The 25,471-nt window shown below is 35.8% G+C and overlaps 1 protein-coding gene across 7 annotated transcripts in view; it reads left to right on the top strand.

Moving 5' to 3' along the window:
- The window catches only part of NOL4 (nucleolar protein 4), a gene marked incomplete at both ends in the record, with an annotated part of 315,002 nt that overhangs the window by 256,826 nt on the left and 32,705 nt on the right, over nucleotides 1-25,471 (top strand). The window lies entirely within an intron of this gene.

Genomic DNA, 25,471 nt, shown 5'->3' with positions numbered 1-25,471 from the left:
TAGAATAATAATAATAATAGTAATAATTATACTAACAACAATAATAATAAATTAAATTTATTTTATAAAAGAAACACGTCTTCAGAAATTCGTTTTCAGCTTAGGTTTTTCTTCCTTCCATCCTTCTGTCCTTCCTTCCTTCTTTCTTCAGGGATGTTTTTTCCCTGTTACTAGAAACAATTTCCCTTTAAAAGGGAGAGAAAAAATCAACATGGTACCAAAAAATTAGCTCCCTTTTGATTTCAGGGTAATGTTCTGAATAATGAAAATCAGAATGCTTCATAAATTTCAACTCTTAATGTCATCATACATTCATAGCATGCAAGAATTTGAATATTACTTTGGATGCAGAACTCAGAAGGTCACATTAGTTTAATTCAATTGCATTTTTCTGTCATTAATTATTGCCTATGAAGCAAGTTTCAGAAGTTCAATGAAGCTGTCAATCTTTGAATGAATCTCTCTGCACATGTGAAGAAAATTTTCTTTCTTTCTCAGGAACTGCCCAGTTATCCATAGATATTTCTTTAATTTTTCAATCCTGCATTTGAGTTGGTTTTTTTAAAATACAAGAAACTTTCTATAATTCTTTACATTTAAAATAAATTTCTCAAACTTTGACTTATTGATTATTCATATTCTAGTAGCAAAATTTATTGAAACTATTTCAAATACCCAGATCCACATATAACTTCCAAGTTCTTCACCATTTAGTTATCAAAGTATCATTTTGAGTGTATTTAGGAAATAAATTAGGATACATACAAGCAGGACATCATACATGATTATACTTAAATTTGTTATTTTCTAGTTTAACTTTGCATTCATATATATTTTCTCACTTAGGCTTTTCAAAGAATCAGTAAGATATATTTTATTCATATTATTATTTACAACTCAAAAGTACACAAATAGAAAATGCAGTAGTTCCTTGAGACCACTTGAGACCAGTGGCCTCTCTCCCTATGAATGGCATCTGGGTGATTTAGAGGTGTTTTGAGTGTGGCACATGCCCTGACTCTTTTGTCAGCATTCCCTGGGCTAGCTGTTCTCAGCTCTAGTTTCACTCCTGTGCATATTTGTAGATCCATCTTAAGGTGCACCTGCTTTAAGATGCCCCTCCTAGATCAAATCTTGGTTCACAAAACTAAGTCTCTTTCCTAGTTCTCTATACAGCTTCTGTGCTTAGTGTAACTTATTTTATACTAAATTATATAATATCTAACATGTAATTGTCTCCAGGTGTGTTTTGGAATGTTGTTTGACTCTATGATTTTATATCACTCTCTGGGATTAAAACAGCATTGGATTTATAATCACTCTGAGCCCCCTCCACCCCCAAAATACCCAGTTATTTTCAGGGTTGACATAGGCACTTTATAAAATCCATATGTAGGCTGGATGTAGCATTGCAAAAAGTTCAGTTGTAGGGAGGGAGAGAACCTTTTTAATGAGATGCCTGCCAACACAGTAGGAAGGCTCAAGCCTGATAATGACAACATATGACTAGATAGAGAAGTAGTCATTGGGGTTAATGCTGCAATTTAAAATACTGTGTGACAGCCTGTTAAACTCAGCTTTACCATCAAATAGAGAAAAATCACAAATATGATGCAATAGGAACCAAGGATATAGGCTAAAGAACAGACAAATAATGTCTCAACATTTAGTTCTTTGGCCGCTGTTGCTTTTTGCTGTTCAGTGAGAAAAAGAAGACAGCTATTAGGTTTCTGACAAAGCAATTAAACCAAAACACAGATGCAAGGAGCTGACCTGACATTTGCCCCTGGATAGTTGTCATAGCAGCAGGCTGAATAGAGCAGCTTGATATGAGTGCTACTGAAAGCTTTGAAGGTGGTTCCCTGCTAAATGCATCACATTTGAACATTAATATACAAGAATGTATATCATTTTTGATGGTGGCCATCTTTCTCTTTTATTTAATTCTCATCCAGTTTTTAAGTACTCATTCCATAAGAGTTACATGTTGAAAGGCAATAATAACTTTTAGGCTTTGAAGGACTAGCAGCACCACCATAAGTAGACACTGTGTTTCTAGAATATTGTTCCTTAGGAAGAAGATACTTTAAACAGTGTTGTTAACAAAAGAAAGGTTTAGATACTACAAACTGGATGTAGCTTTAAAATTGTATCTGTATATGTATACCCAGAGAGAGACACACTTGTATCTATTCTCAACAAGTAATTTTTTTCTCATTGACTCTTTGTTCACAAGTGCATGCTTGCAGCTATTTAAATTACATGTAAAAAGATTTACATACATGCAAATTAAGTGCATCTAAAGGAAAGGTGATTGTCAACACATTAAAAGACTTTTGAGATGATTACTGGAGTAGTCACTTGAGTTTTTAAAATATTAATTCTATTTTAAAAGGCTAAGTTTAACATTAATGTACGATTGTTCTGTCAAAATTGAAGTCTCTGTCTTTCTCTCTTTGCATGGTCATGTTCACTCTGTGTCTTTGTCTCTCTTTTCTTTTAGGAAGACTAGGCATACTGGATAAAGTATACTTATCTAATGTAAAATAATACTGTAAATAAGATCTATTTATAGATATGGGGCATCAGGCTTCAGCATATCTGTTTGAGCAGACTCAATTCAATTTATAACAGTATACCCTCTGTTGTTCCTCTCAATTCATGTTTGTCCCATTTCAAAAATATATTCACCCATCTCAATATCTCCATATGTCTTAACCCACCCAAAATAAAACCTTATCATTTTTTGTCATAATAATTTGTGCAAATTTATGGAGTACTATATAATAAAATGATGCATGTACATAACATATAATGATCACATCAGAGTAGTTATGCCACTTCACACTTTTCCAGTTGTTTTGAAATATATCATAGATTGGATCAGACTATTGTTGCCCTACTTGTTAGAGAAGGCAAATCTTAAATCATTCTAAATCTAGAGTGGATGAGACTCTGGATACAATTCATCTTGGAAAATTCCTTTCCATGTGTGGACCTGTGAATCCTGGACACATTATATCTACTTCCAAAATACAGTGATGGGACAGGCGTAGGACAGATATTTCCACAGCAAAGGGAGAAGGAAAAGGAGGGTTCCTAAGCTTGTCCTGCACTCATCAGTGCAGTTTCATTAGATTTTAACTCCTGGGAATAATCATCTGGAACTCAAGTTTCTGTCCTTCTGGTCACCTGAGGTGCAAACTCATGCTTTTGTCCCACCTGGGCAGTGGTTTAGCCAGTGCAGTCTAAGGATGCCAGTTGGCCAACTTCAACTTGGGGCCCATGGCTCTGGCCTCAGAGTCATTCTTCTCTCATTTAGCCCCATCCATTCCTGTCCCTTCCAGTCTCCATCAGTTTTTATGCTGGTATAAAATTTTCAAAAATTTTAGTCAGTCTCTCATGGATGCTGAAATAATCCACACCCTTGGACATAAGGATTCTTCACATATCCCCTTGGATATCTGGTTCCTGGCATCTGCTGAGATGGTTGATTGGACCCATAAGTCACATGACTAACCTCTTTACCATACTGTTGTCTAGCTATATTCTATTTCCAGAGCACACTCCAGGAAATTTTCCAAATCAAATGCTTATTTCTTTGTTCATTCAACAAATAACATGGGCTAACTCCAACTTGACATTCCATGTTCTGAAAAGTGTATGTGTTTATTATGCCTATGACTATACCTAATTGTAATTTACTAGCAGAAGTATCAAAAGTATAGAATTTAAAGTATAACTATAAATGAAAAATATACAACTACCTCCAGCTTTAAACATAGGAAAATAAGTATAAATTATCTTACAGTTTTATTTATTTGAAAATTAGAGGCAAATTCTAAAGATTCATGCACACATTATTTAAATTGCATGAGCTTTGTCATTAGGAGAATGGTATAGATCTCTATTTCTCCCTCTTTTTCTCTCTCACTCCTCTTTCTCTGCCACAGCTACATAATAGAAACTTATACAAAATGAAATTTTCTATCAAAACTATGAATAAATGCTTGTCATCTGAAATCAATAATAGATATGGAGAACAGAATCACTAGAAGTGGAATTATTAAAAAGCAAAAATGATTATTAGCCCCACTCCCTTATTGTACAGGCTTTGCTTTTTTATGAATGTACCATATATGTGTGTGTGTGCATGTATGTGTGTGTGTGTATGTGTGTATGCATGCATGTTTGTGTTCAATCCCAGGGCTGCAAATATTCCAGCATAGTGTTTTCTGATCCCAAAGAAAGATTTTTGGAGGACCTGATGGAGAGGATTTGGACATTTTATTATTTGCACATATTGCAATATAGGCAGGCCAGCACAAAATGGAGGGCCACACCACCCTACAAGCAGGGGTAATATATAGGATAAGTTGCATGCCCACTCTACAAGTGAATTTCTTCAGCTCTTTATTGAGCACATTCTTGTACTTTACAACCAAGGTCACTCTGTCTTGATCCTCATGGAAGGCTTGGTGACAGGGGAAGTAACCGGTTTCTCCTTTATATTTTCTTCGGTTTTCACATTCTTTAGAGTCCTTCTTACCTCACTGCCCTGAGCAACAAGCTTTCCTAAACACTGACTAATGTTTACCCCAGTTGTGTGTGTGTGTGTGTGTGTGTATTATATATACCATTATGTTGTTATTGCCAAACAGGTAAAAACTGCCCCCCCCCCACACAGAGAGTTCTTTTTTTAAAAGGTCTTAATAATTTAAATATTTTACTTTTTTGTAATGTTAATAAATATTAAGCATAAGATGAAAATACCATATGTATTTAAAATAACTTTTTCTAATTTAGAGATAAAGATGCTACAGGACTAAGTGATTCATACTTGCATGCTTTATATATTTCTCCAAACTAGAACCAAATGTAATTAGGCAACTAAAAAGTGCTTCTTAGTGACAAGGAGATGCCTCCTGAAAAGTATTGTCCATCTATTTTAACTGTAAAGTGCTGAACAAGCTTTAAATGTATATCTTCTGTTCTAAAAAAAATCATACTATGATTAACCAATATGTCTTTTATTATTTAGCTAATGCAAAAGCACTATAGAAAATCTGGCAATGATTCATTCATTATGGAGGTGACCACTTAAGGCAGGATTTCTGAAAAGTTATAGGTATCTTAGCAGGAAAGTACACCCGTTGGAATCCCAGATTCACCCCTGTGCAAGGCAAGGGAATAAACATCATAGCTGCCTGGCTTCAAGTACCTCCCTCAATCCTTCCCTGAGCTGCCCACTCTGGTAAAGGAAAGGGCTTGCAACTATGTCTTTGTCTTTGTCTTCTCGATCTTCAAAGTTCAGATGTGAAGGAAATGTTGTGAATGCTTCTGTATCTAATAACTCAAAATGCCTGTTGAGGAAGCACCATTGAGATACCTGGGGCTATGCTAAACCTTTGACAACAGATTCCAATTCAAGGGTGAATACACCATTAGAGTAACAAGTATTCCCAGGAATAGCTCAACCTACCTTTCCATTCTAACAAATAACTTGCTTCAACAAGTTCAGCAAAACATTGCTGCAATATTCTTGCAGGTGTGGGACATGAAAAATAAAATGAATCATTTATTTCTCAGTACATTAATGCTATCTATATTTTAAAAAATGTATAACAGGGGCAGTAAATGGGTGGCAATCTGCAGAAGGGTTTTGGTCAGAATGTTTTTTAGAGGTGTGCGTTTGAGCTGGGTGTGGTAACGCAGGCCTATAATCCCAGTGACCTGGAGACTGAGGCAGGAGAATTACAAGTTCAAGGCCAGTCTCAGTAACTTAGTGAGGCCCTATCTCAAAATCAAAAAGGACTCGAGATGGAGCTTGGTGAAAAAGCACCCCTGGGTACTTCAGTATCTCCTCTAATTGAATGCTTTTAAGTGAGTATGAGATCTTCAATTTAGCACTATCCTATTAGAACATCCTATTGTTCAATAGCCAGACCTCCACACTTGCCTGGTCCCGAGAGGCAGTTCAGTTTGCTAAGACTTCTGATTTACCTAGTAATTAGCCAAGTCTTTTACCACTGAAATGTATGCACCCACATTTTTGCTTTAAAAGTTAAAGCTTTGCTACCCCTTTGTAAAACATGAGGATGAGAAATAAGGTAAACTAAGAGTTTTACACATTTCTACTTATTAAAACCTATAGATACTGCCCCCTCTGAACATTTCTACAGCCTTAGAAAATGTTAAAAGAATAGGAATAAGAAAGTTATTTAGATTTGATACTTTTCTAAATTTTAGCATACAAGAATGTATGATGCCTTTGACCATATTTGATATAATGCACATATCAGTAAGTATACATGAAGAATAGATGAATATATAGCAGTAAGATTACATAAGTCCAACTCAGGCTGAATTGCAAACTTCATCCTTAACTTCAACTACAGAATTAAAAGCTTACTTCTTTTTTAAAACTCTAATGTTTTTGAGATCACTGTGAGCTCCTTGAAACCAGCCACCCTACTTGCAGCAGAACATAAAAGGTAAACAATTGAGCAGAATTCTGCTTTCTCTCTTGGCAGGAGTCTATCAGTATTCATTTTAAATTGAACTACCTGTCATTCCTGACAAGTCTGGAGGGGAGATAAACCTTTGGATCCCAAAGTAGGTCAATATTATTTAGTTTTGGTCATAGCAAAGATAGGTTTGGTTGAAAAATGGAACCAGAGTCCTTAGATTACAATTAGAAGATGTTTATAAAACAATCAGAAAAAATAATAAAATCATTTAAAATAAAAAATGCCTGAAATTAAGTGTCCTAAAAACCCCTAGTCTATAAAATGTATTTACAGGAATTCGAGAACCCAGTCAGGTAGAGGTAGCCTTTAGTAAGCAGCCACCTCCCCCACCCTAGGCACATACCTTAGAATTGAGGTCCTTATGTTTCCTTATTTTGACATTAGCTTCCTAGGGGTTTTAGATGATCATATTGGTTTTTGTCGTTGTATACTCCACCTCTGCAGCATTTTACTCTATAATACTCAAAGAACCTTAGGGAGATTAATGGAACCTTACTTACATGGATTCTGCGGGGCAGATAGAACTATGCCCCTCATCAATCCAAACACTCCAGTACAAAAAGAGGGTGGAGAACTGGGAACAAAAAGACCAGAATGAGCTCCTGACCAATATTGGAGCATTCCTACGTGCCATTTGTCAATCTACATGCTGAACTGTCCCAGGTCACTCCATTTGCAAGAGTTCGCAAAAGGCAGAGGAGGAAAGAAAATTTAGATCATTTGCATAATTTAGGCTCCTGGAAATTAAAAAATATTAATCACCTTGTAATAGTTTTGGTACAGAAATGAAAAAAGAAAGAAAGAAAACCCTCTGTTTAACTGCAAATCCAGCCTCCTGCATAATGCCTGGGTTTAAACCAACAGAACAAATCCCATCAAAGGGAAGTTTTGAACTAGAGATAATACTGAATTTGTGGATCTATATCCTGTGCAACTTATTGTTTTTCGCTTTGTTTAATTTTATTTCAAATTCTTTTAGAATGAAAACACCCCATCCTGAATAATTTGAGTGATCTTTGTATGTAAAGCTATAGTTTAGGGCCATTAGGAAACTTTAAAAGATTAAAAAACATGTTTGAATATTTGTCTGTGAACATCAGAAGCTAGAACTAAATATGGACAACACTTAGTACTAGACATGCCTGAAAAATCTTAATATTTAGCATCCATGACACTAAGCTTATTTTTTTAACTAGGAAAATATGATGGTAGAATATTTTTAATTTGAAAATTTTCTCAATTCTTTTGGCATATGGTATTACATTAAATTAAATAAGCATTGGATATTAAAACTGTACAACTAGTTTTCTTTCCCTTCTCCTTCTCCTCCACCTTCTCCTCCTCTTCCTCTTCCTCCTCTTCTTTTCTCTCTCTTTCTCTTCCTTTTTTAAAAAAAGAATATTTTGCTGTGCTGGGAATGGATCCTAGGGCCTCTTGCATGATAGACAACTGTTTAACCACTAAGCCATACTCACACCCCCATTTTCTTTTTGCCTTCGGTATCCTTAATTTCCTAAGAAAATTAGCTTACAGTGGGAAAGATCTACTTGGGGTAATATTTTCCTTCAACCTATCCTATGTATATTTTCCTTATACCTACCCATAGAAGAGTTTTCAGCAATCTTTAGTAGAGTAAGCCTGATAAAAATATTTCCATGACTAATAGGGCATTATGTAAAATTGTGGATGTGTAACCGACGTGATTCTGCAATCTGCATTTGGGGTAAAATTGGGGGTTCATAACCCACTTCAATTTAATGTATGAAATATGATATGTCAAGAGCTTTGTAATGTTGTGAACAACCAATAAAAAAAAAAAAAATTCCATGCAGAGTAGCTGGCCCCTGATGGAGAAAGGCCAAATTGCAGCCCTTATAGCTGAAAGAGTTATCTGCTAGTCATCTTCAATTCAACTTAATAGAGTTAAGTTAATAGTGCTTCATCTTTTGTGAGGAGAAAAAGTGTGGATCGGGGGGAAGAGTAAATGGTTCAACAAGGAAGGGAGACAGCTTATGTAGAATTCTTTCAAATGGGGAATTATTTCAGAGTTTGGAAAGGGAAGAGAACTCAGACTAATTTCCACCAATCAGAAAACAGAAGCCCCAAGGCTGGGGTTGTGGCTCAGTGGTAGAGCCCTTGCCTAGCAAGTGAGAGACACTGGGTTCGATTTTCAGCACCGTATATAAATAAATAAATAAATAATGGTCCATCAACAACTAAAGAAATATTTAAAAAAAAGAAAGGAAGGAAGGGAGGAAAGAAAGAAAAGAAAAGCAAAGCACCAGCGGTTTGGGAGGCTGAAGCAGGAGGATCATGAGTTCAAAGCCAGCCTCAGCAACAGTGAAGCACTAAGCAACCCAGTGAGACTCTATCAGTAAAATAAAAAATAAGGCTGGGGATGTGGCTCAGTGGCTGAGTGCTCCTCAATGTTCAATCCCTGGTACCTGCCACCCCCACCCCCCAAAAAGGAAAAGAAGTATAGCATTTTCCAAAATTGGGAAGTTTTTACTTTATCACCCTCAGACTCTTTCAGAAAATAACTAAACTTACCCTATTACATTGTTACCACTCAAAGTGCAGCTGTGTGGAGCCATGAGACAATGTGGTATGAAGATAGTAGCTTTGGTAATCAATTACACCCTGCCCACCTTTGTAGCGTTCACTCTATGTTGGAAAATGCTACTCAGGGAGTTTGTTTCCTGCTCCACATGGCAGGAGTATTTTTGTATGTCATAGAAGTGTCAAATCAACCAAGTGAGATCAGATGCACATAGCATCTCACCCAGTGTGTGTCTCAGAATAAGCACCAGGAGAGATCAGCTTTCTTCATTGGTGCCCAAGAAAGCTGATTAGTGTTCCATGAAAGCCTCGCTAAGTTTAGATATCCTTCATGGAAATATCCTTGTCTCATTGAGCATGATTCTCTCATCCCATAACATCCGTCCTTTTGGTATATTCTGCATTATTGCATATCACAAAACAACTTATCCTCTCCTTCACAACAAGGTCCTTTTTACATTTAAATACAACCCATAAGCCATGTGTCTCCCACTCTCCCTTATTGGGGTTGAACTCTTCATGCTTCTAGAACAATCCCTCTACCAACATACTACTTCCAGTCCCCTCTCACCACCCCACCAGTCGACCCTGCTCCCTTTCCTATTACTTTTTCCCCTGCCATTGGATTCTTGCCTTCAGCATACATCAGTGCTATCCCTCCCCACCAAAGAAAAACAAAAGAAAACAGCACAAACAACAAGAAACTCTAACCCCTTCCCTTAGTTCCCACATTTCTCCTTGCTTTTACAGAAGATGTCCTTTAAAGTGCTGTCTGAAATGACTGTCACCCATTTCTGTCCCTCAATTGGGTCTCAAATCTATTCAGATTTCTGTGTCACCCCACCTACACAGGCATTCCCTTCAAGTCACGGAAGAGTTCCTCATTTCCAAATCTTGTGATGTGTTCCTCATTCCCCATCTAACTTTTGCTATCGAGAGCATTTGGCACAATTGGTTACTTAACTGTTGTTGACAGAACATTCTAGGACAGCACCCTTGTTCCCCTGCTTCCATGCAACCCCTTCTCTGTCGAGCATGCTACCCTCTCTTTATCCTCTAATTATAAAAACTACAGTGCAGCACTCCTTGATCCAGACCTTGAGCCTCTTTTCTCCTATAGTATCACAGTTTTAAATACTATTTATAATGTGGTGCCACTTTTTCCCATCCTCCTGAACTCTAGATCTGGATTTCCGACTGCCTCTTGGTATGTCCACTTGGATGAGTATTAAGTGTAATAAATTTTTTAGGCTCACACAGATCTCAAGGTATCAACCCATCCCAGTTAATGTCACACATTCTCACGGTTGGTCAGGCACAAGTACTGGTGTCACCATTGACTCCTCCCTTCTTCTCACACTATACTTAAGTCAGCTAGGATGTCTGTGGGCACACTATGTTCATAATATGCCCAGAATTCAACCTATTTACACTGTTCCCATTCTTTTCTTTTCCAGTTCACCATCACCTGTCCTCTGAATTATTACAATAGCTATCTGACAAGTCCTCCAATTCTGCTGGTCCCTATCTCTCATTTAGTTTATGCTTTATGTGCAGCAGAATAATCCTGTTAGAACATGCCCATTTATGGCACTCCTTGATGGAACACTTCCAGTGGCTCTCCATTCTACTCAAAGTGAAAGCCAGGTCTTTATGAGGCTCTGAAAGTGTCAGCACAGACGGTGCCATGACATCTCTCTCACCTCCTCCCCTATGCCCTCCTGCCACTCAAGCTACCTGGCTGTTTCCTCACATGGCAGCCACGGTCCTACCTCAGGGCCTTTGTACTTCATCTTCTTCCTCCTAGAATGTCAGCCCCCATTATCTACAGGCCTATGTCCTTCATTTCCTTTAGATAGTGACTCTTAAAACCACCTTTTCAGTCAAGTTTCCCAGCCACTTCATGAAAAACTCCATATTCCTGCCTTTTCAATATTTCATAGCATCCTTTTTTAATAGTTATTTTTTAATTTTTTTCTTTAATAGTGATCTCCACTGTTCTATAAAGTACTTTTGAAAATTAACTACTTTGTAAAAAACATTGCTTGCTTCTTCATTAGAAGATGAGCCTCTGAAAGCAGAGATTTGGGGCTGTGTATTTTCCCTACTCTGGAACATTACCAAGCACACAGGGTACTGTACAAAGTAGAATGAATGAATGAATGAATGAATGAATGAACATTAGTTTTTGTCTTCTCCTCTCAGGTTAAATATCTCCTATTCCTTTACCTTTATTATGAAGGTTCGAGGTCTCCCAAAACCTGATTTTTCTCACCTGGACAAGTTTAAGTTATCAAGTCTCCCTTGTTACTATGTGATACCAAGAAGCCTTTGACTTGATCAGTCCTGCACAGTAGTAAGGCCATCAAAGTCTGCCATGAGAGTTCCTAGGTGTAGATCTTACTTCCTGAACTTGGCATCTATGGCCTTGGATAAGTCCTTTGGCAGTGTTTTGCACCTTGTTTGTTCAGTATGAAGTCTCAGAGTTTAACAATATCTGATTCAGAGGAAAATTGTGTGAATTAAGATAATATACCAATCATCAGCATAGCACCTAAAATGTAGTAAATTCTCAATAAATATCACTTGATAATATTTCTCTTCTTCTAGGTACTGTATACCTTCATTAATGTGACCTAAGATGGCATTATATATTTCTAGCTAATTCATCTATACATTAGGCCCTCCATTATATGCGTTCAGTAACATTAACTGTTCTCTCTTGTTGGGCCTAAATCAATTTTAATTACTTAATTGCAAATGCATTATCTGTTTCCCTTGTTCACGTGCAAACTCACCAAAAGCAGGTGTTCTATCTTATCAATCACTGGAACTGCAACTAGTGTCTTGCACATCATATGTTTTCAGCATATATTTTAATAAATGCTTTATTAACCAGACCTTTTCAAATTTTTCAGGAGTGTTCAAGTCACAATGTTTCTTCTTTACTTTGTAGTGTCTTAGACTTAAGCATTGGGCTGTTGCTTTAAAATTCGTTATATAAAATATCAGCTACTGCTAGCAACTTTCCACATGGCTCAGTCTTCCCTGCTTCTTCACATTCTTATTTCCTGTTTTTACCCAACTGAATACAATTGTCTTTTCATTAAGTTAAATACCCAGAATCAGAGGATGTAGGGATCAGGCCTGTGCCGAGTCATCTAGAACCTGTCCTTCTAAGTTGCATCAATCGATTCCTTTGGTCATTGGACAGGTTGTCCCATTGCCCGGGAGCCATTCCAGTGGTACTTTAGTTCAGCACACTCTGCTTCATTTTGGGAAATGTCCTGTTCACCTTCCAGATAGTCACCGTGATCCGCCTTTTAATAGTCGTTCCACAAAGAACACGAGGTGAGTATACCGTGACTTGCTTTTAACCACTTTCAACCAGTTTTAAGATGTTGCATTTGTACATCTTAATGACTTTGCCATTATGAGAGAGAATCAATGCAATTTTTGTTTCTAAATTTGAAATCATCCTTGTTCTATCAAGTATAGTTTTTAGATAGTTTCTCATCTCATATATTGGAACAATTTCAAATGTCAAAACTCTGAAATAACAGGTACATTTAATGTGGCTATCTAATCCTAAACAAACTCCATTACATTACAAGATTTTTCTTTTCTGCCATCTAATGTACCTGTTAAAGTTTGAAAGTGCAGCCGTCCCTTGGACATAGAAAAGTAAATCCGTGCTTTTATCTCTGCTTCCCTTCAAAATGCGACTAAAATGAATGGAAGTGAATACAAAAAAGTTTAGATGTACAAGGAGTTATAAATGAGGAAGGAATCAGGAAAGAATGAGAGAGTACACCTCATTTTAAAAGAGGACAGGGATACTGCCACATCGATGTTCATAGCAGCACAATTCACAATAGCTAGACTGTGGAACCAACCCAGATGCCCTTCAATAGATGAATGGATTTAAAAAATGTGGCATTTATACACCATGGAGTATTACGCAGCACTAAAAATGACAAAATCATGGAATTTGCAGGGAAATGGATGGCACTAGAGCAGATTATGCTTAGTGAAGCTAGCCAATCCCTAAAAAACAAATACCAAATGTCTTCTTTGATATAATGAGAGCAACTATGAACAGAGCAGGGAGGAAGAGCAGGAAGAAAAGATTAATATTAAACAGAGAAATGAGATGGGAGGGAAAGGGAGAGAAAAGGGAAATTGCATGAAATGAAGGGAGACCCTCATTGCTATACAAAATTACATATAAGAGGTTGTGAGGGGAATGGGAAAATAAACAAGGAGAGAAATGAATTACAGTAGATGGGGTAGAGAGAGAAGATGGGAGGGAAGGGGAGGGGATAGTAGAGGATAGGAAAGGTATCAGAATACAACAGTTACTAATAGGGAATTATGTAAAATTGTGGATGTGTAACCGATGTGATTCTGCAATCTGCATTTGGGGTAAAAATTGGGAGTTCATAATCCACTTGAATCTAATGTATGAAATATGATATGTCAAGAGCTTTGTAATGTTGTGAACAACCAATAAAAAAATAAAATGATGGAAATATAGAAGCATCAAGTTGAGTGTTAATCCTAGTAAATAGCAGGCCTTTATAGAGGATTGTTTACAATTTTCACTTACAAATAAAATTAGATTGTAAAGGACTTTATTCTGGGTTGCACATGCAAAATAATAGAGGAGATTGTTGGATATCACACAGGTCTCTGGACACAGAAGACTGAATAGATGAGGGTATCATTAAACACAATCAAGAATTCAGAAGAAAGAGTAAATTGTGCCTGGAGAAGTCAGATAAAGTATATCATTTTGGACTCACTGACCAGGAAGCACCTTTGGGGTTTTCAGAGAGTTATGTTCAGTAGATAGTTGAAAATATGGACCTGAGACAAAGTCTTTATTATAGATTTAAATTTAGAGGTCTTTGGTATCCAAGTCAGAGATGAAGTCATAAACATAGATGAGACCACAGAGAAGGTGAAAGTCTCCTAGGGAATCACAGTGAAAGGAGAAGGGAAGCCTAGTTTATACTGATCCTACCCAAAAGTCATCACGTTATAGGGTAAGATAATCCAATATCTTAAGAGAGATAAAACTATTACTTTGTAAATTCAAATAGTGCTCAAGAGCACTGATAGATTTCTGTGTATTTTTTTCAGGAACCATAGTTGAGAATAACTAAAAATAAACAACTTGAAGGACAAATTAGTCTCTCATTGTAAATGCAGGTAAAATTACAAAATGCATATCTATATATGTGAAGAAATGTGTCAGCAGTGATATTTATCCTCTAACTATATACTCCACATCCACAGCCAATGTGTCAAATCAGAAAGTGTCATATGACTAAATTATAAGTAACAGAAACAATACAATTAAGGAAGGGGACATTAGCAAGGGGTCTAATATTATGCTTCTGTATACACCTGCACAGGTATTGTGTGTTTTCAGGCCTCAGCAACCTGCTTTAAATTCATCAGTAGATTATTTATTTTTGATCATTTCATGTCATCTCATGCATGGTCCTTTTAAATTTAATTTCACATTAATATAAAAGCATTATCACTCAGTGCTTTAGCAATCGCTGTATTGATAGCTTTTCTAATTACTTTAGTTTGACTATTTCATAATTGAATACTTGGAATACAAAAATAGATGGGCAATTTTTACACCCAGTTTAAATTAAATTAAAATAACCTGTAAGCTTTTATTCTGGCATATAAGATTTAAGATCTCAATTATACAGTTCTTTCAAGATATACAATCCCGATGGAATTATGTTTACTATCTGATTGAACATAATGTTCATCAAAAGCAGCGATGAAGCAGTCCATTATGTACAGTGACATTAGGAGAGGATTGTTTTTCATTCTGCTCATTCAACCATGAGGTCACACCTGTTTCTGATTTTGAAACCACTGATGATTACCTCCCAGCATCAGTGTTTGAAACAGCATCATTAGTCAAGTTCTTCTGCCACTTGGTTGAAAAGATATGTGAAAAGATGAAGGTTTTCTATCATGTCTAGGTTTCTGTAAAACTTTAATTGTATTTTTCAAATGTCTGCTTCCCAGTTCAGTGTAATTTACCAAAGTCAGTAGTGAGCACTCCCAGAAATACAGTGAAAAGAATCTGACATAATTTTCCTGTGTACCTCTATAAATATTCCACATCATGTACAACCACAAGACCAGGATCCTAATTAGAATAAGATGTAGTCCATGTTTGTTTAAATATGTCAAAATATATTCTACCGTCATATATAACTAAAAGGAACAAATTAAAATTTTAAAACTAAAAGAACCACACTTAAAATATTTAGATTACTGACTTCTGTGATAAATAACTAGTCTCTGAGAGGGCACTTTCAAAGCCCTTGATCTGAATTTTGCTAACTTATATAACCATTTGTGACAATGAATCTAACCATAGTTTTAACGTAAAGTGTAGCCTTATCTTTTGCTCTTGGAAAGCTGATATCCACTAAAATGAAAAGAAAGTCAGTTTGTTGTCCTAATTTGTCTTATGAAGTTCCCCATGTTGTTTTTACTTGATTTGAACTAACATGTTACTATCAAATCAACACTAACATCTACGAATTTATTTTAGCATTGACCAATAATATATACATTCTAATATACATAGGCAAAATAAAATAAATATTTAGCCTTATTACCAAAGTAGAATCACTACCAGAAGCGAATTAAAACCCTTTTAAATGGCCCTTTATGTGTAACAGATTTTATTAAATTACAAATAAAGTATCCACTTCCCCATGCCCAACAAGATGCTCTAGATAGATACCATGTGGGTATTAACCTTGATCTGTTGACATCCCTATGTTGATGGGACTCGTTCACAGTAGCTAATAGTTAACAGCTCTTGAGAAATCCTGTCCACCTACATTATGCTGCTCAAAGTGTAACACAAAAGAGATTCTGATATCATTCTTAGCTCCTTGCTTTGAGAGAAATTTCTAATTATTAAAATGCATTATGTTGACACTCCTTTTATATTTTTTTCTGTCTTCAGTAAAATGTATTGGTCCAATGTCTTTTAATTTATAATAATCTTAGAACTAAAGAACTAATTTATACACAATTCAGTTTTTTTTCTCTCCAATATATTTTACTCTGTATTTCTATTTACTTGAATTTTTTCTTAAACTGTGTATGGGAGAAGAGATAACAATTTCTAATTAATATGCTTTGCTGTTTTATGTAAGAGCTTCTGGAAGATAGATTTAGGAAGAATAATATTGTCAATTAATCCAAATCTTATTGTATGTTACCTGTGTTTTGGAAAAAGAAAAGATTTTTTTCCTTTACTTTTTTCATGAAAGCCACATCTAAGCCTGATTTATCTACATTATCCACATAACACTTTTTCACTGTATATAAAACGTAAAAACAACTGCTGGGTGCAGTGGTGCATTCCTATAATCCCAGCAGCTAGGGAAGCTAAGACGGGAGGATCACAAGTTCAAAGCCAGCCTCAGCAACAACAAGGTGCTAAGGAACTCAGTGAGACCCTGTCTCTAAATAAAATACAAAATAGGGCTGGGGATGTGGCTCAGTGGTTGAGTGCTCCTGAGCTCAAACTCTGGTATAAAAAAAAAAAAAAAAAAAAAAAAAACTAAAGAAAAACTTTTAATTTGTTTTTTAACCTGAATACCATATATTAAAGCTTTTAAAATTGATTTCCAAATGTCACACCAATAGAATGTAACACCTACAGCAAGTATGAGAACCTTTCCATATATTGGTGAATTTATGTGGCCCAGAACATGACTTCAGGTAAGAGTTCTTTCAGCTGCAGGTGCACAAGGGCAAGTGACCGAAAATGTGACTGGCAAGATTGTTCTCATACTCTGAAGAACTTTGCATGCCAGGAACTTTGGGTCTTGTTCTCAAAAAAAAAAAAAAAAAAATTAAAAGAATTATTTAAAGAGAAATTGACCTGATAAATAAATGAAAAAACAAACTTGAAAAGATGTGAATTAAAAACAGAGCCAGGGTTTTATCACAATAGCCCAAATGAGAGAAATGAAGCTCTCAGGCTTGGCATCAAAAGTGAGTTTTTTCAGGTCTGTGACAATGGTGGTGCTGTCAAGGACCTGGGTGTTTGAGGGAAGTGCTGTAAGGAAAGGAAAAAAATCTTGATATGATGCACTAACTAGACCAAGAAACTCTGACGGCAGTGCAGGTGTTGTTTTCTTTCTGAATTAAGTTTTGCAAGGAGTAGCAGGAACTTACCTCAACATTGTAAAACTATTTATGACAAACCCAAAGTCAATATCATAGCGAACGGATAAAATCTAAAAGCAGTTTCTCTAAAATTCAGAGTGAGAATAGGACATCCACTCTTAGCACTCCTATTCAGTATGGTACTAGAAATTCTAGCCAGAGAAATTAGGCAATAGAAGGAAATAAAAGGGATTAAAAAATAGGAAAGGAAGAAGTCATATTGTCACTGTTTACAGATGATATGATCTTATAGTTAGATGAGCCACTGGATGACAGCTAGCAGCAATAAAAAAAAAAAATTCAGTAAAGAGTCAAGATGTTATAAAGTCAACAATTGCTTTCTTACGCACTAATAATGAATTCCTAGGAAGGAAAGCTGGTCAGTTCATGGTGGAGTCAGGAAGCAGACAGAAAGAGAGAATAGCTAAAGCAGTCTGTTTTAGGTAGTTTTTGCATTGCTGTGACCAAAATACCTGATAAGAACAACTGAGAGGAGGAAAGGTTTATATGGGGCTCTCATTTTTAGAGGTCTCATTCTATAGGTGGTTGACTCCATTGTGCTGGGCCCAAGATGAGATTATATATTATAGGGGAAGGGCCTAGTGGAAAGGAAAGCTGGTCAGTTCATGGGGGTGGGAGGGTCAGGAAGCGGCGGGAGGGAAGGGTCTCAAGGAAAGTGAACCCTTTCAGGACACACGCCTAGTGACTCACCTTGTCCAGCCATGCCCCACCTGCCTACAGTTACACTAGGATGAACTAATTAGGTTATAGCTCTTTTAATTAAACTATTTCACCTTTGGATATTTCTACATTAACAGGATTTTTCAGAGGACACCTCATGTCCAAACCATAACACAATTCTAAGCAAAAATAGCAACAGCAAACTGCAAACTATACTACAAGATACAGTAACAAAAACTGCTGGTACTTCTATCAATATAGACACATAGACCAATGGAACAGAATAGGAGACACAGAGACAAACCCCTACAGTTATGGTCATCTGATCTTGATGAATTCACCAAAAGAGAAAAGATAACCTTTTAAATAAATGGTGCAGGGAAAATTGATTACTCCTATGTGAAAGAATGAGACTAGATCCTTATATCTCAGCCTTTGCAAAAATCAACTCAAAATAGATCAAAGACCTAGGAATTAGACCAGAAACTTTGAAAGCCCTAGGAAAAAACATGGTCAACATATGGTCAACATTTTAACATATAGATGCAGGCAGCAACTTTCTCAATAGTACCCCCAAAATTAAGGAAATAATACCAAAACTAATCAATAGAATGGCATCAGGTTAAAAATCTTTTGCCCAGGGTAAAATGAAACAAGAATGTAAAGATAAAATCCACAGAATGGGAGAAAATATTCGCTAGCTTCTATCCTGACAGAGGGTTAATAACCAGAATATACAAAGAACTCAAAAATGTCACCATAAGAAAAAAAAGTAAAAACAAATTCTGAAAAGGGGAAATGATGGCTGGGGTTGGGGCTCAGTGACAGAGAGCTTGCCTCGCGTATGTGAGGCACTGGGTTAGATCATCAGCACCACATAAAAATAAATAAACAAAATAAAGATATTGTGTGCATGTATAACTAAAAAAAAATTAAAAGGGAGAAATGAACTCACCTCAACAGATACTTCTCAAAAGAAGAAATATGAATAACCAACAAATATATGAAAAAATTTTTCAACAATTTTAGCAATTGGGGAAATGCAAAACTCTTCCAAAATTTTATCTCAATACAGTTAGAATGGCAGGCATCAAGAATATGAGCAATAATAAATACTGGAAAGGATATGGAGAAAAATGAATGCTATTACATTGGTAGTCGAATTGTAAATTAATACAACTACTTTGGAGATCTGTATGGAGGTTCCTCCAAAGAGTAAGAATGGAACCACCATATGACCCAGCTATACCACTCCTCAGTATTTATCCTAAATAATTAAAGTCCGCATACTATAGCAACAAATACCCATGTTTGTAGCACCAGGATTCACAATAGCCAAGTTATGGAACCAGCCTCAGTGAATTTACTCTTAGTTGTTTTGAAATATGCAGTGCATTGACTTTAGTCACCCTGCTGTGAAATAGATATCAAAATCTATTCTTCTCACTTATCTGGAACTCTGTAACCTGGATCAAACTCTTTCTACTCCCGCCCTGCCAGCACATACATACCCTCTGCTAACCATCGTTCTCTTCTGTTTCTGTTATATTCCACATGCAAGTGAGATCAAACCTTTATAGTTTACAAAATCATATACATATGTAGTATGTGTGTGTACAAATAGTGCTACAAAGAATTTATTAAAATATCTTGTTCCTTGAAAAGTTTGATACTGGTAACAGCTATTCTGCTTTTATTTTTGTTTTTTAAGTCAGAAGCACATTTAATCTAGCTTGTCTGTTATTTCAAAGCTTGTCATTAAGATGACCTAGATTTAGCCCAAATGTGGCTTTCCGTACTGTTTGTCTTTGTGGGTCAAGTGCATCTTTGCAATCTTGGCATCTTGAATCATTTGTAGGGCCAGCAAGTTAATAAAACCATGTGGAATACTTCTACTTGCATGGAAAAATTCCTCCTGGATGCTGTTATATGTGAGACTGTGCATAAGTCGGGGAGGGGGGTGTGTTTTGTTGTTGTAATAAAAAATCATCTCTAATCATCCCAAGTAATAGGTGAAGACAGTTTTTGTCTTAACAGGAAAGAATTTAAATGGAAGCTCTGGTTCTCTCAGATATTTTATGAATTTCCCTGGAAACTCTTGGCAATGTACTTAGTTCTAGAACACTTTATATCAGGTGGAAGAGAAGCTTTTATGCTAAGAGCCACAGCCAAGTAATATGATGCATGGCATTTTTGGTTGAAAGGTGATGCCAGCTAGCCATTGAGATGATATGATTATGTTAAGATCTGCATTCTTATGGATATTGGACTCCTGCTGTCCACCTTGGCCTGCTACAGGACTCCTGGAGAGTTCCCATTGGTTGGGGAAGTGCGGTAGGAGGGAATTCCGGAGGAGGGACTTCCTGTTGGGTCAGGGAGAACGCTGGCTGCGTGGGTCGGTTGGCAATTGTCCCGGGAGCTTACGGGGCATTGGTGGCAGTTTCAAAAATAAAGTTTGTTCCTGCTTGAGTGGCTCGTGATTTTGTGCCCAGCCAGTCTGCGGCACTTTTAGAAGGTAGAGATGTTTTCAAAGAATTTATACATGGAATAAATTGCACTCAATCACTCTGTCTGAATAGAGCAAATAAATTTAAAATAATACATAAAAAAAGCTGTTGCATAGACTACAATGAACATGTATGCACTAGGGAAATCCAGTAATCACCTCAAGGCAATTCAAGCACACCAAGGCCTTCATTTTATTTATGTATTTATTGTTTTGCAATAATAAGGGTATGTGAGGGTCTGTGCAAAGTTATTTATCTTTAAAAGTTAGATGACTAATACATTACCCTGGCCATGTCACATGATGTGCCAATAATATAATTTCATTTAAAGCAAAATTGCCTTGCAAACTCCTAAGCACTACAAATATATAAAGTAAAATGCAAACATAAATCAGGTATGAAGATGACTGGGTCTAACAGTAACTTAGTTAGAGCTTTCTGATCATCTTTATGGGGAAATAAAAGTTCATAAAAATACAAAGAATATGAAATAGATGGCAGAGGATTAAAATCTTAGAAAATGGAAGTCTTGGTAGATATAGTAAAGGTAATGTAACATTGTCCATGACATTTTATGGAAACTTATTATCAAAAAGTTAAGCATTGAGTTGGGGCTATAGCTCAGTTGGTAGAGTGCTTGCTTCACATGCACAAAGCCCTGGGTTTGATCCCCAGCACCACCAAAAAAAAAAAAAAAAAAAAAAAAAAAGTTAAGCATAATCAACTTCCATTTTGAAAAAAAGAAAAAAACATATACTATAGTAAAGGATTCTATAGTAAAGGATTCTTTAGGGGTCTGGTCTGCAGTAAGTTAGGAATTCAATCTGTGTGCTTCATCCATGTAACAGACCAAGTTTGGGAAGTCCAGACTTTTCTCTGTCCAGTTCCTAACCATAGAATCCAAAGGTGTATAACTGGGGCAGGGCTTATATTTTCTATGAAAACTTAGAGAGGAATTTGTTAATTTATTTTGTTGATGGATTAAATTTATTTAATTGCATAGATATAAAGTCTTATAACATATTAGTTATGAAACCAATTGTTTTGAAAACAATCTTCATTGCCACCTAGGAGATCAACTCTTAGCTGTGAAAACTTGGGGAACTAATGATTTTAAGTTGCTTGAGAGGTAAAATGTGACTCTAGAGGGTGTTTATTTTTTATGTTAAAAAAATCATTCTTTGAAACCAATTCTCATAGTCATTCAAGGTAAAACACAAATTAACTTTATACTAAACTTTTGCCCCAAGGACCCTATAGACAATAATAATAACAACAACAATAATGGTTATTATTATTATTATTAGACTCTCATTCTGTGTTGCCCAGGTTGGTCTCAAACTTGCAAATCATCCTTCTCAGCCTCTTGACTCTTTAGGATTATAGGAGCATGCCACCACATCCAGCTCCTACAGAGCAGATTCTACTGGAAGTTTCCAATATTGTATTTCTCAATATATAATGAACTGCCAAAAACATGAATAACATAAATCTGTGTTTGGATACAAATAATTCCTACAGAGTCTGTTTTATTTGTTAGTAGAATTAATTATCTGCCTGCTAAGTGGTTACTGTGGTTTGGAATAACAGTTTAATTTTGAAAGGCTGAGGCAAATCTTAAAAACCACATTTAATACTGCAAATTTATTCTTTCTAAAAAAGAATGAAAAAATACCAAAGTGACAATGCTTGCTCCTTCTCCCTTTTTACTCATCGGTGAGAAGAAGCTCTTCTGTGAGGATACTTTATTGTCATTTTCAAACAGAGAGAAATAGATTGGTATGTTTCATAAGAGTCATTATTTTTCCTAAAACTAGAAATTCAAGTTTTATCATGTTTCCCCAGTCATTTTCAGTATTTAATTGGTGGAGCTGTTTGAGGCAAGTCCCTTCCCAAGGACCCCAAAATTGCTTTTAAAAAGTATAGAACATTTTTCCTTTTTTCAGAATTTCAATAGCTGTGTGTTTTCACAGGAAGAATATTTTATGGCCCAGTAGTTTTCACAAAGCTTTGGATGCAGTGATTTTTTACAAGTGTAAAGTAGAGTAAAGCAAAGCCACTAGAATGATAAACAAGGAAGGATGCAGTATGCAACCTTCTCTGTATGTCTATACTCATAATCTCAGGAAAACATCCTCACAGTTCCATGGAGATCAGCTTAAACATGACTATTTAGTAGGAAATAGAATTATACACATGATAAAAAAGATTCATTTATGTATATTAAATAGTTTAGTGTTTCTATAACAAAATACCTGAGACAATTAACTTATAAGAGACAAGTCTTATCTAGCCCAGGGATTTAGAGATTTTACCACCAAGAACAGGTGGCTTCATTGCTTTGAGCCTCTGGTGGAGGTGCCAGATGTCAATGACTGGGAGCTCATAGATGAGCAAAACCACTTACATCTTGAAGCAGGAAGTAAAGGAGAGGAAGAGTTGGGTCTCACAATCTCATTTGAAAGCATATTCCCAGAGACCTAAAGAACTCCCCCAAGGATTCCACCACCTCCCAGCAGTAGCCTTACCCTGGAGACCAAGCCTTCAACACTGGACCTTTGGGGAACATCCAACAACCAAACAATAGCACCATGTAAACATCACAGGTTTATCTTTTAATCTTTTGGAAGTGGTGCCATTTTAATAATCTGAAACTCAACGAATATATGACATGTCTATTCCACTGTGGAGGAATAGGTGGGTGTACAAGTTGAGTATCCCTTATCTGAAATGACTGGGATAAGAAGTATGTTGGACATTTATAGTTTTTTGGACTTTGGAATATTTCCATAGAATATTATGTGAGCAATCCCATATTAACAATCTAAACTCTGCAGCATTCCAAATTCAAAAATTTTTGAGTATCTTACAGGCAAAAAATTTTAGATATCAGAGCATTTTTTATTTTAGATTTTTATTTACATATACATATGTATTATACATATTTATGTATTACATGCCTATGTAATATTAGTACTATCATATGTATAATATATACATATGTGTATCTCTGTCCCCAGGCAGAGAAGATGGCACTCCTAGATGGTAGACCATTTCATTGGATCCTTATGAAGGGCTGATGGATTGTGTATGAGATGTAGTCATCATTGGTTGAACTGTTTTTCATTCACCTGGTCTCTATAACATGCCATTTTAAAATAGTTGGTTCTAGACTCTAATAATTACTATGTTTCTGTGCCACTAATATTACTGACTTTGTTAATGATTCTCATTTAGAGTAGCCCCGTAGTTAGTATGATTATTGACCTCAGGCCTGCTTATTATGACACACACTTCCAACAACTGATTTCTGTAAATAATGTTGTAGATTATTGAAGTTTCTTTACTATGTATAATATACAAATTCACCTTGACTACAAAAGAAAACAATTTTACATTGTTCACTTATTTGTCAAATAGAAATATGTCTAGAAGTTTCAATTACCAGAGGTAATGTTGGCAAAGACCTAACAGCCTCTATAGAGAACCACAATCCAAAATTCTCCTTCTTTGAGTACTTTTTGCTGACAAAGAGTAGCTGTCAGAATTAAAAATAATAATCTGGAAATTACTAACTTCCCATTCAAAGTAGGTAGGGCCAGCAATACCAGAAATTTGATTCTGTTTAGGTCCCCTCTTTAAGACAGTTTCTCTCAGGGAAAGTGCTATTCTAAGGTAATTAACTCTCCCAGGGTTTTCTAAGGTTCAAATAGCAAGATTTTAAATTATAATCAGACTTTCTAGTTTATACATCAATTTAATTCTGTTCGTATTTGTACTACTTAAATCTCAGATGCATCATTATTTATTGCATTTTAAAAGGCAATATGTGGCAAATAAATCTACATAAAAATTCCCTTATTTATATTTGTTTATGCTATGTAATGATTTCCTTCCCATTTTCTCTTATTTTCACTTCAATCTACTTTGAAAAATGTTGCTGTTTCTGGCTCCATTATTTAGATTGGGAAGTCAAGTTCCATATATATATATGTTTTTTAAATTTTGAATGCTACTCTTTGCTTCCCTAATCTTTCTATAAATGAAAAGTTAAAATCTATAGGCCTTCTGTCAGATATCTCTGGCTGAACATGATGGTCAGTGTCAAACATTGGATGTAGTTGAACACAGCAGAGACCAAGAGCAAAATTAACTGCTGACATAGCGATGTTTTCATGATGGTGAAGGATCTCTCCATATAAAAACACTCCTGAGTCCATGGAGCAAACTCATTCCATCCTTCCTCTTTTCTATCGCTTGGATCCACAAAAGGATTTGAAAGTTCCTTGTTCAACTAAACGTGCATTGTAATCTAAACTGAAGACCTGAAAAACACTTCTGATGATGATAAAGGCATGCCCAAGGACTCGCTAGAAATCTGTTTATAATTCTTTCCTGTTTAAAAAAGAAAGAAGATAAGTAATACAGAAGACTAGACAAATTAAATATTTTGTATATATTTTAGGTTTTATAAACTCATGCTGAGTTTTACTATCAAATTTCATATAATTTATTAGAAATCTGATTTTTTATTTCCTCACAGCTTGACCTGGTTGTAGAGTTTGAAGCAAATTTTGTGAACATAGGTGTATTTTAAGAACAAAAAACAAAAGCCAAAAAAAGCTGAAAGGCCCATTTGTTTATTAAGGTCCTTGTCGTGCTGTGGTGATGCATGTAACACGCTTAGCTTAGACTTGATACTCAATTTTGCTTATTTAGTTTTCTTACCATGAAATATAAAGAGAAAGGAGGAGAGAAAAAGGAAGGTGAGGAAGAGAGGGAGGGAAGAAGGCCTGCAGAAAAAGATTTTGAGGAACTCAAATTTTTGTCAAATGTTTCTTTTCCTTTTATTATAATTTCTCTTCACGTGATTTTTTAAGCCTAGCTCATTCTCTGTTAATTTTATTTTTTGACATAAAATTCACCCTCTCAGGAGTTTCTAAGTACCCAGTACAATACTGT

The sequence above is a fragment of the Spermophilus citellus genome (assembly GCF_964194105.1).
Source record: "Spermophilus citellus genome assembly, chromosome: 12".
Lineage (NCBI taxonomy): Eukaryota > Metazoa > Chordata > Mammalia > Rodentia > Sciuridae > Spermophilus > Spermophilus citellus.
This window is presented reverse-complemented; position numbering and strand designations above follow the sequence as displayed.